This window comes from Ambystoma mexicanum, chromosome 6q, assembly GCF_040938575.1.
Source record: "Ambystoma mexicanum isolate Mex_15411 chromosome 6q, UKY_AmexF1_1, whole genome shotgun sequence".
Taxonomy (NCBI): domain Eukaryota; kingdom Metazoa; phylum Chordata; class Amphibia; order Caudata; family Ambystomatidae; genus Ambystoma; species Ambystoma mexicanum.
In genome coordinates this window covers 1,408,581,945-1,408,598,094 of record NC_090937.1, presented here as the reverse complement: position 1 = coordinate 1,408,598,094, position 16,150 = coordinate 1,408,581,945, and the positions used below count along the sequence as shown (strand labels likewise).

Genomic DNA, 16,150 nt, shown 5'->3' with positions numbered 1-16,150 from the left:
ACTCTACTTCCTGTTCTTTTAGTGCTGCCTGTGCGGAGCCCAGGTCTCCTGTTTCCTCTGTGTGTTGCTGAAGAAACCTTTTGATAAACGTTTAAAGTCCTCAGCATGTATGGAGAATGCTGGATTGAGCTGACTTTGCAGCATTGTATCTTAAGTGAGGGTACCCTCTGTTGGTAGACAAGACACACATGGAAAAACCTGTGGTCTGAAAGCCATGAACTTGCAATATTGTATTAAGCACAGGTCACAAAGCCCCTTGCTTGGGCTTTGAAGGGATTTCTGATTCCATGTGTTGGATTGCACTAGTATCTGCACAAATGATACCAATATCCTCTGAATCAAGTGGACTCTGGTAAATGTGAAGTCTTCGGTTTTCCTCTCTTGGACCTTGGATTTGGCTAGGGAGATATTCAGACTCTCCATTTGGGGCGGAGTTTCCAGAGGGGCCGGGGTTCTAATATTATCCCCAGCTTAGTACTAAGGGACAGTGAGCCGGGGATCCTCATCATATTGCCCTCAGACCCATCATCCATCCACTGGCTCGGCGTGCCACCCAGCCCTCTAGGTCACCCCCTTGATGGTCCCTAGACCCAGGCATGGAACATAGAATGAAAACGTAAGTAGTAATTTGTCGCAGTAGTAGCTCTTTTACTTGTAGTCCTTCAGCCTACCACTGTCATGCAGCCTTTTGGCTGTCCTCACTGCTGCATGTGTGCATACACATACTATCCATGTATTTGGACAGAATAAACCTAGGCCCAGTGGGCTTGTGATTTTAGGGGTGTATAGTAGAGATGTGACTAGGTGCACCTCTGCTCTTGTGGGTGTTTTTTGTTTTTGCTCTGAGGCACCTCATTTTTTACCTTGAAGGGGAGTAAAATCAATTGAAGGTGACCAGTGAACTCTGCTGAATCTGTACGTGGCTGCTTGCCTCATGCAAAGTGGATTGGTTGGACAAAGTGAATTGGTGTAATACATGTTTAATTAACATATTTACATGCAAGGGAGTTTTTGATAGAAAAGGAAAACTTATTAAAAATACATTGCAGGAAATATGAACCCTCTTTTTAGAGGAATCCTGGGCATTTATTTAGTTATCACACGCCAAAGCCTGTGGGCATCAGGGCGCACATCAACACAAGAGACGTATCAACAAAAAAATAAACAAGACAAGGTACAAAAGTCCCTGCATAGACACAGTTTAATCAAATACACAGGTATTTAGTTGTTTCCAAAAGACAAACAAATTATTTTCTTGACGCAGATCAATGGGCAAGATATTCCAGGTGCGAGCCGCCTGAACCGGGAAGGAATGACCATGCCCCCTCACTAGTTCAGCTCTTGGACATACCAGACGCTTGGTGTTCCTAGAACGCAAGGGTCTACTTGGTTCATACTGTTCAAGGATTTGCTTGAGATAGGAGGGGGCCATCTCGTAGAAGCATTTGTGATTCAAGGTATTTATCTTGAATTTATTTTTATTTATTTATATTTATTTTGGTTGGTCAAATTAATTTAACCTTTCAAAACAAAACTTTTCTAGAAAATTAATACATTAAAATGCATTGTTTTAATTTACAATGATCATAATATACATTCTCATCACAAATTCTCAAAATACATAGATGAGCAATAATTTCAATTTAGTAAAAAATAAGAGTCCTGAGGATTCTAAAGTATACTCATCAAATAGTCATATTTACAATAATAATAATTAATCAATTCATCAGAAGCCACACACCGTAGAGTTCAATTTTTGGTGAATTTGCATTACTATAACGTAATGTTTTAGCATTAGAACATAATTATAGATTCAGCAGGGTGCAGTATTGCTTTTAGAAACTGCATTGTAGCTATTCTTATTGAGATATTTGATGTGGCAAACAATTCATACCATAACTCATCATTAGAACGAGATAAATAATGTGATTGGGTGAGTTTATGGATAATCGTTTCTCTTTGTGTTTTTAAACCAGAACATATAATCAATAGGTGTTTAAGAGTCTCTTCCCTCTCAACAAGTTTACAAAATCGGCAATGTGCAACTTCTGCCTTGATTAGACCTCTTCTCAACAGAATTTGATTTGTAGGCCACAGGTTTAATCGAAATCTTAGAATCTGATTTCTCAGTGTTACTGAGGGACATTTCAGTAGATAATCGGCCGCCTTTCGAAATTTCTTATGGCCGAATAATGCTCTGTCAAAGTCCTTTAATGCTAAGCATTTTTGCTGTGTGTTTTGCCAGTCAAATGTGTACAATTTCAATTTGGCCCTGTTCGGAATCTGCAGTAACAGTTCTAGTGATATATTCGCTTCACTCAAATCATTGAACACTGAGGTTCTCCAATTCCTTGGGAATGGATGTTGAGAGCATAGCAAATAATCTGCCAGTGCTGTTATCACATTATTCGTAGTTATTCCTAGGATACATTTCCGTAAAAGATTACATCTTTTCCAGACTGCTTGAATGTGCATCGAGAGAGTGCCCAATTCAAATCGCAGATGAGCATTTGGTGTCGAGCTCGGCAAATTTAGGGTTTTTTTCCAAAATTGAGCTTCAATTCTGTCCCAATATTCTCGTTTTTGAGGTGTCCACGTTTCAGCCCCATAAGTCATAATGGGAATTACTTTTTGTTGGTAAAATATGAAAACATGAGAGCAAGAGAATTTGCCAAATTTGGCTAAAAGTATTTTGGCCTGCGAAATCAAAGATGACAATTTTCTACTCAAACTACTTTGTTCTGGTTTTTTTGCAATGGAGTTACTAAACATTACACCGAGATATTTATATTCATCAACTATCAGTAGTTTTTGATTAAACAAAACCCAATTATTATGTTTCCGAGGTTTCAGTTGATTATTTCTTAATTCCATAACTTGGGTTTTTTCCAAATTAATTGTCATGTTATTCTTAACAACAAAGCATTCTAGCTGGTTAAGAAGTGATTGAAGTCCACTCGGTGTTTGTGATATAAGGACCAAATCATCCGCATAGAGAAGCCATGCGATGGTTTGCTTGCCAAGTTTAGGTGCATCATTAATTACCTTCAAGAGATCCACGCCTATGTCAAGAATGAACATATTAAACAATGTAGAGGCAAGAATACAGCCTTGTTTTAGGCCGCGTTTAGTGTGAATGGTTTTAGATAACAACCCGTCAAGGTTCAATTTCACTTGCATAGTTGTATCAGAATGTAACAGTTTTATTATTGAAATAAGTGTTGACGGGCAGCCAAAATTCGACATTTTATCAAATAATAATTGTCGATCAACTGAATCGAAAGCGACTCGAAAGTCGACAAATGCCAAATACAGAGCTTGTTTTTTCCATGTATGGGCTGCTTTAATGGCATTGAGTATGGTTATGTTGATAGCAGTGCCTAGCCCCGCAACAAAGCCCGTCTGAAAGGGGTCACGTCTGTTTTCATTGTTTAACCAGAAATTAAGATCCCGCAGAATAATTCTGGAAAAAATTTTCCCAGGTGCGTCCAGCAATGCTATTGGACGATAGCTTGCTGGGTTTGTGCGATCACCTTTTTTATAAATGGGTACTATCACAGCTTTACACCAAGATGGAGGAATGCTTTGTTTCACCAGAATGGAAAGAAAAATTGCATATAAAGCTTTAGCCCATAGAATCGGGTTCTGTTTTAGAGTGTAATTCGACAGACTGTCAGGACCCGGGGCTCTAGATGAACTTGCCTTATTAATATAGAATAGAATGTCGTCTATGTCAAACTGTAAAGAGAAAGGGGAACCTTCAAATCTCGGTAGCTCTTGTTTGCTGTTGTTTGATGGTATATCATACATGTTCGTGAAATATTCAACCCAGCATTCCTCTGGTACTCCATTAATTTGAGATGAAAGTTGTGAACATGTCGTGCCAGAGTTAATTAATCTCCAAATTTGCGAAGTATTTTTTTTTTCAGCTACTCGAAGCCATTGTTCACCGTCCTTTTGAAACATACTTGCTTTATATGCTCTTATCCAATTTTTATAATCAGTTTTTATTTTACGTAGAGCTAAACCGCGATATTTCTGCGGTAGAAGCAAGGATTGTCTTTTTTGTTTTCGAAATAAAGATTTCCTATTTCTAATTGATTGATCATATACATGGGTAGAACAAGTGTTATTGTTCATTTTATTCGCAATTGTGCTAGAAGAAGCAAATAGGTGCATTTTGTCGTAATATTCTAATGGAATAGATGTTTTCTCTGAAAGGAGATGATAATCATTAATCAGATCTTCACCCAACGCTTCTAAGTCAGGATTCGTCCAGTATAGCCTATTTAGCTGTGTATTGATCTTCAAATTTTTTAGTTGTCGTTGATGGGTCTGCAAATTACTCTGAGTATGGACAGAGAATTCAATCGTCAGCATCATATGATCACTATCCACGGAGGGTAGAACAAGAAATTTAGATATCTGGTTAAATAATACTCTGTCTACATAGACATAATCGATAGTTGCTTTGTGTTGTCCGCTAGACCAAGTATAAGAAGGTGGAATATCAGTTTTAGAAGCAGCATTCAGCAATAACAAATCCCAAGTTTCTATAAACGAAAGCCACTGAGAGACCCGTTCCGAATTTCCTTTTTTTTTAGATGTCATAAAAAGGTGAATATTTAGATCTCCAGCCAAAAGTATGTGCATAATATTGGGAGTAGCGGCAATGCTTTCCATGATGGCATTGAGATCTTTTAGAAAGTTAGATGTTAGTATAGCCACAGGATTCCAATACAAGTTAATGATTGCAAATTTTATATCTTGAATTAGAATTACAGACCATTGCATATAGGAATTCGGAGAGGGACAATCAGTTACATTAGTTACAGTTGAAATATCAGAAGTTATTATTAGACCAGACATTGGTCTACCTTTCAGTCCTTTAATTGCAGGAGTCAGATGTATGTGATGATTATCCCATGATGGGGAAATCGTAAGCCAGGTCTCTTGCAGCAGCACTATATCAAAGTTTGATAATATGGATTTTGGGTTGTTAAATAAGTGCTTATGTCCTCTGGTGTTCCAACTCAAAATTCTAATTTTGTGTGTGAGGGCATGACTCATCAAAATCTAGTTATGCATTTTTACAACAACAACAACTATTCACTTGAATTGCGGAGGATGTGCTTTCATTTGACAGAGTTGTAGGATTAGGTCCCGCAGTTCTTACTCTTTCTATAAGTTGCATGTCTTCAGTTGGGTGATTTTCACCATTGGTAGGGATTAATTTGAATCCTAATTCGAAGAGCGCCAACCTCGCAGACCATATGATGTTAAAAATGGCCCGAGATCTAATCCACAGACACGAAACAGTCAAATCATTTTCATCAGGGCATTCAATCCTATCAATGTCTCCAGAGGCAAGACTCTCCAACATTGGGATATCAGAGAATATTTCCATGATGCTACCTCTATTCATGGTATATTTCGGAAAGGAACCACCCCGACAGCTAAGAAAAATCGAATATAGATGAGGGGATTTTTTATTTCCATTACCCGAAGTCATTCCGACCATTTTCTTTGTGCGAGGGGTTTCTTGCATAGAGTTTGTTTTCTCAATTGCTGCTGGTAATTGAAATGAAACATTTCTGACATTGACTTTCTGATCTGTGGTTAATAAAAGATCAGAATTATAGTCACAAGTTGACACTTTCATAGCAGATTTAAGAATCTTTTGTTCAGTGGTTAGGGCCACTAAGCAATCCCTAATCGAAGATAGAATCTCAGTTTGCACATTTGCCTGTGGTGCCAGATCTGCTGGCATGTTGGAGGGAGCCTTTGTACCTATTCCAACTATATCATCACAGAGTGGCAAGGCAAGTGAGCAACCAGCAGTTTCAGAGCACAGAATTGGACTATTATTCAGGACAGGATTAGATTTCAACAACGGGTGTAACAGAGTCGTACTTGGTCGATGTTGAGACATGTAATCATCCACAGCTTTCCTGATTTCCGCACCAATGAGTAAAGATTCTTGGCGATCAGAGTTGTTTTCTGTATCAGGCTTATTTGATTTTATTAGGTGTCCCTCAGCAGGTAAATCTGCACACTCATTATCGCAACCTTCCACCACCTTAACCAATTCATTTAATGGTGAGTGATTTAGATCTATCTGGGAGTCCCTCCTTTTGTCGTTAATAGATCTATTTTTCTCCTGTGCTAAACTAATGTATTTTTTAGATATAGCATTAGAGGCCAATCTTAAACCACTCGCTGATTTAGAGAGAGACTTAATTAACTGTTTAGTCTGACCATTTGATGATATCTTTTTAGACTTTTGATTTTTTGTTTTCTTCACATTTACAATAGGTTCAGATTTTTGTCTCTTTACATTTTTGTTAAAAATCGTATAGGTTTCTTTTTGTACTTGTACATTTTCAACAGTGGGGATTATCTTTATAGACGATGGTGTACATGATTCATCAATAGATGGTACTATAGGAAGTACTTTAGAAGAGGGCGTCAGAGGTAATTCTTGGTAGGATTTCATGAACCTCGAGGGCACTTCAGCCGAACCCCTCAATGGAATCTCTCGAATGATGCCCTCTACAAAAGGTACAGCAGTTTTTAGAGTTGGTACAGATTTGTCAGTTAGACATTGACTGTTTGGAGGACCAAGTTGATCGGTAACTCTTTTGAGTGAGGATATAAGCTAAGGTATTTGATTAAGTGCTAATATTGCAGCTTTTTCCTCAAGCATTTGCCTCAGGGCCAAGGAGTCAGCACTCGATCGTTGCCAAATAACATTGTTTTTACAGTTTTCCAGAATCAAGTTTACTTTCGTGTCAAGAACTTCGAATAGTTTTGCAAGAGATGTTATAGCAATATTCATCATTTCTAAAGTTATTACTGGAGATTTATTCGAGAGCGACTCTCTGATCTTAGCAGAGTTGGCTCGATCCGGCCTTCTTGGGGTCGGAGGTATAAATGAGATGGAAGTTTCAGTTTCAGAAGTACTTTGGTTCTGAAATAAGGCAGGAGATTTGGAAAGATCATGGCTGTCTTCCTTGGCCGAGAAGTGTGAATGCGACGAAAAAAGATCAATTACAGCATCATCCACTTCATTGATGTTGCTTTTGGATTTCTCCAATATATTTGGGGCAGTGCCTGTGCGGGCATTTTGCAATATCATAGTATCTGATAAGGAAATGTTGCATGGTTGCTCGCAGCCTTTGTTACTAACATTAGCGTCTAAAGCTGTGGGAGAACTCATTAGAGGTTGTTTATTAGCTAAGCATTCATGATTAGTAAGTAGAGGTTGAGCTTCAACATTTGAGACGCTTAAATTGACTATTTCAGGCATTTCCACCGTCAAACGACTAACATGCAATGCTCTAAAGCCGAAATCTCGAATGTCACCAGTATTAGAGCGGGTGCGATTCTTCCCAACTCGTTTGTCTGACTGAGGTCCTTTGGTAGTGGGGCAAACTGATTTCGGAGTTGAGAGAGGGCTAACTTTATGCGATAAATCACATAGTGCACGTAGCCGAGAGGGACATGGCATGTCCGTGCGTAAATTATAAATCTTACCCCTTTTGTCATTCATAATCAGAAGTATGTTAGGAGCTATATGAGTAATAAATTAAAATATATACTTATTTGTGTACTGTTCACTAATTCAGTTACAGTTTTTGTAAAGAAAAGAAACCAGAGATGTTTAACGCATTAAAACACTTAAATCACTCAGGTAAAAATAAAATAAAAACATGGATAAAACAACATAGCATAAATGTACCTGGAATTTAAAGAAAATTAGTTTGATTTATAATAGCCCTCCCCGAAAGCCGCAACGCCGCGGCGAAGCGGCAAAGCGGGACTTTCAGGGGCTTCCACAGAGTTAAATAGGCACGCCCACTACAGTTGGTTGCAGTGCCTAAACAAGAGAGAACAAAGATATAAGTATCTTTTTTGTAATGATATTAACAGTCTCTATCCTTAAAGTCTTTTTGTTCACCTATTGGAGGCTGTAGTTGAGAAAAGCGAAAATATCCAAAGGTTCAGCAGGATCCGGAGAGCGTTCCGCGGCAAAGCGGGACTTTCAGGGGCTTCCACGAATTGCACTCTAGCTGCCACTGGTAACCCATGTAGCTCCTTCCTAAAAATTGAGATGTGATCTCCTCTAGGGAAATTTCTCACTATCCTGACTGCTTCATTTTGTACCAACGGAATCGTGTGAATACAGTTTTTACTGGCACCACTCAAAAGTACATTACAATAACTCTAGGCATGATTATGGCTCCGACCAAGGATTCACAATTGCTTTTGGAAACAAAAGGTTTAACTTGTCTCAAATGATACTGTGTTTTTATTTTACAATTACATCAACATGTGCATCTACACCAAGAGAGGAATAAAAAAATACAGCAAGGGTCTTCTTTTTTAAATTTTTTATTTTATTTACTTGTATATATTCAAAAACAGAAAAAGATTTTTACAAGAAAGAATAGCTGAAGTTTCCATGTAAGAGCAAAAGTGAAAGTATGGGCTTATCCGTACATTTTCCGAAATATTGGAATACTAGTTGATTTGTTTTTCAGAATCCTCCAAGCCCTGCAGTGCTTGACAAGGGGTCGGCAGGTGACCAAATGCTGGGAGGAAGTTCAGCCTGAAGGAGTTAGACAATTAAATCCCGTCCGGGAACTGTAGTTTAGGTTAATGCATAAGCTATGCCATCTGGTTGTGTTAGTCTTGATTTAATTGGTCTCTGGTTGGCGGTTGGAATCTTTTGCGTTTATTTGGGTAAAAGCTACTTCCATTAATTTGCATGTGGCTACTGCCCAGCGTGCTTTTTCCCCCGAGCACAGAGTTTACCCACAGAGGTGACAGTATGGCTATGCATTTTTGGTTGCATTCTTGATTGAGAGTTGGACAGTTTAGCAGGAAATGACGGACTATTTCTTTAGAGCCCTCGATTAGGCACAGTCTGCATGTTGTGACACTGGTTAGGCTTCTTATCCCCAGAATCTCTCTGGTGTGGAGGAGATTTAGACATGCTCTCAGGAAGATGCTCCGAAGTTTTTTGTCTGGAAATTTCATACAATACGCCAGCAGGGATTTTAGCTTATTGTACGTTGGCGGCAGGTGTTTCAGGAACTTGATAGCGATAGTTTTCTCCCCAGTCGTTATCCAGTCTTGATTCTTCAACTTCTGGATCACTCTTTGTGGGTTCGATGTTAAGTCCTCAATGCTACATGCCACTTCTTCCAGTTTGTTTTGTTGGCTATTGATCCAGTTCTGAATCTGCTCGCATTTCGTTGATGCTAGCTCTTTGTCGATGGTATTGAAAATTGGAAGGCCATCCTGCATGAGCGTCTTTCTGTAAATGGCCAGAGACGAGATACTGACAGTGGCTCCCAGTGACAATAGACCCAACTCTCTTCTGACGGCCGCAATCGGGATCGAGTTTGGTAATCCCAGAATTGTTCTCCAAATATATCCCTCAGGTTTCTGCCTTAGTGAGCTAGGCATATTGATAGTGGCATCCATGCCGTAAATTAGTGCAGGTACTAGTTTGCCTTTATAGAAATTGATTGCTGGGACCAGTGAAAATTTGCTGAACTTGCGATCAATCATCCTCAATTGTGCAGTCAGGTTTTTGACTTTGTCCCAAAGATATAGTTGCATTTTTGTCTCCTGCGGTGTCCCATCAATGATGACTCCTAGATATTTGAAATGAGGGACGACTTCGATTCGACATTTGTTCACTGACCCGGAGTGAGGTGAATTCTTAGGTTGGCGGTTTTTGGCAAAGATCATGATTTTTGTTTTGTTGTTGTTTATGGGGAGATTGTTAATAGCCATGTATTCTGACAGATTGTCCAGCTGACGTTGAAGACCTATAGCGTTCTGATCTAAAAGTATCATGTCGTCAGCATAGACAATATGAGATATCTTGACGGTGCCCATCTTTGGTAGAAAACTCCGTACAGCTTCCTCTGAGTCTTTGAAGTCTCCCAGGAAGGCTACAAAGAGGGCCGGAGCCAGTGGCAGCCTTGTTTCACTCCTCTTTCGGCGTGAATTTCTTTGGTGAGAGTACCTTGATGGTTTAGGCGGACATGTAAGGTGGTGTTCGAATGCAAAGCAATGATTGGCTGTAGAATAGCTTCTGGACAGCTCCAACCTTTCAGCTTTTTCCATAGAAGCCTTCTGTCAGCTCTGTCGAACGCCTGCGAGAGGTCAATAAAGGCTGCATAGACTGTTGGCGCTCCTTGTTTTATTTTAGCCTTAAGAATGCTTAGTATAAAGATATTCACTGCAGTACCGCCATTTTTCTTAAAGCCCAGTTGGAAAGGGTCCTCACATGGCGCAGCTTATGCCCAGCGCTGAAAATGTTGTAGAAGAAGCGTGGCAAATAGTTTGCCCATGATATCCAATAGGGCTATTGGCCGATAATTAGCCGGGTCTTCTTTGTTTCCTTTTTTGAAGATGGGAATAACAGTAGCTTTTGTCCATGACGCTGGAATCTGTCTGCTCGAGGTGCAGTGACTGAACAGAAGACTAATAAAGTCCGTCCATTCATTGATGTGTTTTTTTAGGTCAGAATTCGTGAGGCCATCCGGGCCCGGAGCTCTGGATGTTTTTAGCTTTTGGATAGCCGCACTTATCTGTTTTTTCGGAGAGGTCAGTCCAAGGAGCCTGACTGGATTCTAGGTCAGAAGTTGTGTTTGTTGTAGGAGGGGCAAAAAGCTCTGTGAAGAATTCGACCCAGACAGCTTCAGGAACTGAGTTGATCGTCTTAGTTCTTATTTTACCTTGCGAGATGCTGATCAGGACCCAAAAGTCAGCTGATTTTTTGGCTGCTAAAGTTCTCATCATAGTTTCGGCATCATTTTGGTAAAGAGCTGCCTTTCGTAGTCTGATCCAGGATTTATAGCTCTTGAATTCTTTAGTCCATCGTTCCCACCCCAAGTTGGAATTTTCGACTTTAGCAGAGCGTTTCAATTTTCTCACGGCCTTTTTCTTTTCTGCTATTATTTTGTCATATGTATGGTTGTAGGTAAGCGGCTTTGCCTTTGCCTCATTCTGCTTAGTCTTTTACTTTATCAGGAGCAGAATATAGTTGGGTCTTGATAATGTCTCAGAAATTGTTGCGGGATCCCCCACAGTGGAATATTGTTGAGTCATGGCTCTAACGCTGGCAGCTGTGATCCGCAGTCGGGTTTGTTGGGGGTTAGCTCGGCCGAGGGTGTATAGGTTCTGGTTTCCATGGAGATAGAGGACCATCCTATGGTGAGCATGTCATGGTCACTCGCAAGTGTTTTGATCACCTTATAACATTCAATTTCTGAGGACTTGGCGTTAGAGCTGAAAATGTAATCAAGAGTAGCCATGGAGGAGCCTCTTTCCCAGGTCAGAATTTGGAGTTGCCAGTCCTTAATCCAGGCTGCGTTGTGTAGGTTTCTTGAAGACATCAGTTTCAGCCAGGATTGGCCTCTTGCTTCCGTTAACGTCGCCGGCACTGTTTGTAGGGCAGCATCTTTGGGATGTGGGCACTTGGAATTCAGATCCCCGCATATTATGATATGCGTGGTATTTCACTCAATTACGATGACGTTGATCGTTTCGGCCATAGATTGACAAAAGGCAGAGATTGACGTTCTTTGAGGATTCCAGTATGTAGTGATGACAGCAAGGGAAGTATCTATCCAGATCCTGGTAGTTTCTGAATAGTGGGTCCATTTAATAAGAGTTGCCAGGATCCCATAGATTTTGACGATCGTTTTAACGATTTTCAGATGTTGCCCTGTCCTCACAGCAATAAGTAGACCAGCAGAGGGCCGGCCTAACAATCCTCTAACCGCCGGGGAAGTCTCAATCTCAAATCCGTCCATGGTCGTTTTTTCTAGAAGCCATGTCTCTTGGAGGAAGAGAATATGGAAGCGGCCCAGATCTTCACTGTTGGGGTCGTTTAAGTGTGCATGGCCTCTGGTGTTCCATGAGGCTAGCGTCACCACCTTTGAATGGGTGGGATCTTTTGCTTCGTTAGGTGATTGCTATCTGCTTCGTTTTGAGGTGAGAGCTCCTTTCAACCAGTTCCACGGTCCACCTGTAGTCAAATCTTTCTTTGTCTTAGCCGAAGGATCATGGAGTGACTTGCTCGGAGAGTGGTGCCTTCGATTTCTGTTGGAGTCGAGTCTTCTTCGTTGTGGCGAGCGGTGTCTCAGCCTTTCACTTCTTTGGTATCCACGATGTCTTAGTTCAGTAGCTTGCTCCGGGCTGTACCTGGTTCTGACTTGGGAGTCTTGAGTAGAAAAGAGTCTTGAGTAGAAAAGACTTCTGATGCATCGGTCGAATATTTACGATCGTATTTTTCTGCACGCCTCCCCAGGTTTGCCCTCGACTCTGTTCTTCGAGGTGTATTGATTTCTTTCACGCTTGGTTCCTGTTTCCTGTCTGATTGGACCTGAAAATGGGCCTTCAGATCTGATCTTCGAGCGGTGTGCTGGTCGCCATAGTTAGGTTCTTGGTTTCTCTTGTTAGTAGTCAATTCCTCCTGGTTTCCTTTTTTGTGTAATGGTAATTGGCTTTTTATTTCGGATACGAGGAGGCCAGCTAATTTTAGTTTGTTAGCGGCTTCCTGGCTCAGGTTTTGGATAGCAGCTGCCTTGATGTGGAGATATGCTTTAGCCTTATTGTCTCTATATGTCTCGATTAGTTTAAAATCTTCTGTTTTCAAGGTCTTAAGGCCGGATATACACGATGATATTTTTAACACTGTTCTGCGTTTCAAGACCATGTATTTGTCTCTGTTGGACATTTGTCCAAGTTTGAACAATCGGATAGATTTCTCGGTTTTAGCCGGTTTTTGTGCAAATGTGCGTGGTGGCCGAGGGTGCATCAACGGGGTTCCATTTGTGTGATCATTGGTAGAGCCTGTAGGCTGCCCATGTGAGGCTATCTCTGTAGGTGTCGTGGGGCATTCACCCTGATTTGCTTGTAGTGTCGAGGGACCTTCCCCTGCGGCACATTGGACTGGAGACGGGTCTGAGGTTTCCGTAAGGACTTTTTCCGCCTCATGCAGATGTCTAGACTTAGCAGGAGATTCTTGTTCAGTGTGGTGAGACACGTTAGCTAAAATGCTGGAGTCCAGAAATTCACTGGTTGATTTTGGTGATTTAGTAAGGTCAATCGCAGAGGCAGCCCTTGTTTTCTCTCTGGCCGCAGTCGATGTGTCTTTGAATGGCAAGATTTCCTGTGTGGCCAGGGCAGGTTGCACAGGTAATCCTGGTCGGGTTGGAGGTTCTCTTTGGTCCTTTTCCGTCAGTATTAAAGCTTTTTTTCCTTGTATAGACATTGAGTTGGTCTTCAGATTCGTTCTGCTCACAATTGTAGCTGATTTAGGTTTGTTAAGAAATATTGGTGCTAATTTATAGTCTCCTTTCCTCGGTTGAGTCTGTGTTGATTTTTGTTCCACATGGCCAGGCAAAGTGGGTTTTTGACTTCTGACCGCCGTGGCATTTTCGAATTCAGGTTCAGTTATCTCTCTTTTTCTTTGAGAGATATCGTATTTCAGATCTCTAGCCGTTATGAACCCCTCAAGGAAGGTCAGCTTCGATTGGATAATTGCTAGAGTGGCTGTGTTATCTCTCGAGGCATCACCTAAGGTTTCATATAATTTGCAAAAAGGGGCCATTGCAATAGTTATTGCTAACATGATCGTGGTCATGTCTCTTTTATATTTTGGTGAGTCCTTATGCGTTGGTGTTTGAGAGTCGGCTGTCCTTCCATTTTTTGAGGGAGTATCTCTGCCGTCTGTAGATAAGGTATTCGTAATTGAGTGCCGGCGTCTCGTTGTAATATAACCGGCCTCTGGTAGATTTGATAGTCTTGGCGAAGAGTTCCACAGACCACTGCTAGATCTTCGTTGGAACACTGAATCAGTTGGAGGGTCTTGTGAGGTAGACCAAAGGTTGGAAGTTGGTAGGTGAGGTTTTGTCCAGGGTTGCGGGCTCATTCCTCTCCGAGAGTGATATACTTTGGGATGCAGTAGGTCCAAAATATCCAGCATTCCATGCTGGTGCCACCTGTCGTCTGTTGCTGTTATATCTCTTATAGAGTGCATACTTCTTAGGTCCAGGTGAGTACTAATCCCTGCCTGCACCTCTGTGGGTTGTCTTTGTTTCGTGTGATTGCGGCAAGGTGTATCAGATTTTGAAAGCCCATCTGTCCTGTCTGCACTTCTGTCTGTTGCCTTTGGGTAGACTGATCAGGTATGGGCAGTACAGGTTTAGGAAGATCCAATGTGCCTGTATTGTTTTGTTGAATAGGTGGAACCATATGGTCTCCTTTCGTAGACAGTAAATCAGTTTGGGTGCAGTGCACTGTATTTCTGATGTTTCCGTCATTTAGTTCAGGATGAATGTCTTCAGTCGGGATCACATCATGCTATTTTTCTTGCCCAGATTCTATTTTTCTGCGTTTTGCTAATGGGGCAGTCTCTTCTACAGCTTCCAAAATTTCTGCATCTGAGAGTTCGGGGTCCTGAGAGAGTTTTCGTTTTCCTTGTATCTTAAAAAAGTTCAGAAGGGCATTTGAAAGCAGCGGGATTGGCAGAGACTGTTTCCCCATCCCCCGTTTTTTGTTAAGTAGTTGTGAACCAGCGCTTCTGGTCGATATGTTATCTATTGTGTTGCGTTCATCCTTTCTTTTATGTGTGGTTGCTTTGTCGTTGCTTCCCTGCGTCAAAGGCAGCTTGGGTTTCGGCTTGCCTCTTTTTTTGTATTGTATTCTTTTCTTATTTGTCGGAGAATTCGATTTAGGGTTGCAGATGTCCAAAATCTTGGAGTGTTGGTCTGGATCTGATTCTGAGCTCAATATGGATTGAGAACTTTGATTGTGTTGGCCCCCAAGTGTGTCAGGGCAAGAGCGCTCTTCTGAAGGTGGGTCAAGGATCTGTTTTCGTGAGTCATCGATGGGCTGAGAGGTCGGCGTGTGGATTTCCTCGAAGTGCAAGAGTGGAGCGGCAGAAGTCACTGATGCCTTTTCTATGGCTATTTGTTCAAGTGATTCCTCTTGCGGTGGTGGGTGGGCCGCGGCGTGGAGTGAACTAAGGCCAAGATGGTCAGCTGTGGGGAGGACTTCCTTGTTTCCCAGGTTCATATCCCGGGGGCTGGGGTTGGGATTCTCCGGTGTCCGGGCCATCACCTCCGAATCCGCCTCTGGGCCGGCTTCACTAAGCAGCCTTGTTGCATTGGTTGTCTGAGTGTCATGGGTCTTGCCCACGAGCCCCGTAAGTGGGACCTGTAGCTCTTGTGAGGGTGCTTGGTCAATTCCACACACCTTGGCCACCGCCCCCAGACCCACAGCGAGGGATCCTCCGATCCGCTCGATATTAAGGCCGCTCGCCGAGGCGGTAGAGGGGCGGATGGCGCAAGTGCACAGAATCGACAGCGCTCTGTCTTCCGAAGCCGAGGCATCCGGGGCACATCGCCCTGCATCCCCAGTTCCCAGCAAGGCCGAGGTTGTGGGTGTGTGGAGCAGTGGTGTTAATAGGCCACCAGTGCTCTGCGCAGATCCGCTGTTGTTTTCTTGGGCATTTTGGTCAGGTGGGCAGGGGAGTGCTGTTCGTCCCGTGCTGCCAGTTTTGGGTGAGTGGGGGGCGGAGCCCATTAGTGCAGCGGGGTTAGTGGCATCAAATACCGAGTACGATGCGCTCCTTGCTATATTCCTCGACTTGAGCGTCGGGATAGAGTTGTTTAGATTAGAAAGCTACAGCGTGGACGCAGAGTTTTTTTTCAGGTGGCTCCGGAGACAACGTTGATCGGATTCGTCCTCCATTGTCTGCGTGAAATGGGACCCCCAGGGAGCTAGTCTTGAGGGGGTCACAGGTAACAGGTCACCAGGGGAGTGTCTGGCAGGGGAATAGGGGGGGCTCGGAACAGAATAGATACTCAACATGGGTCCTCAGGACGGATCAGAGAATTCAAAGTTCAAAGTTGAGAGGAAGTTCAGAGAGTACAGTCATTAGGGTGAACCGAGTGCCTCACCTCAGTGTAGGTAGCGTCGGCTGGCATTCTGAGGGGCCGCGCCCCCTCCCCTCTGCTGCGGACCGGTACTTCGCGCGCGCTCCGTGCTGTCGAGAGGTTTTTGTAGTCAGTGGGGCTTGTTCTTCTTAAAGCAGCAGTCCACGGGCAAAAGGAGCAGA

The 16,150-nt window shown here is 42.4% G+C and overlaps 1 protein-coding gene across 17 annotated transcripts in view; it reads left to right on the top strand.

Moving 5' to 3' along the window:
* Positions 1-16,150, top strand: part of LOC138516732 (alpha-adducin-like) — a 1,440,750-nt gene that overhangs the window by 192,957 nt on the left and 1,231,643 nt on the right. The gene's annotated exons all lie outside the window — the stretch shown is intronic.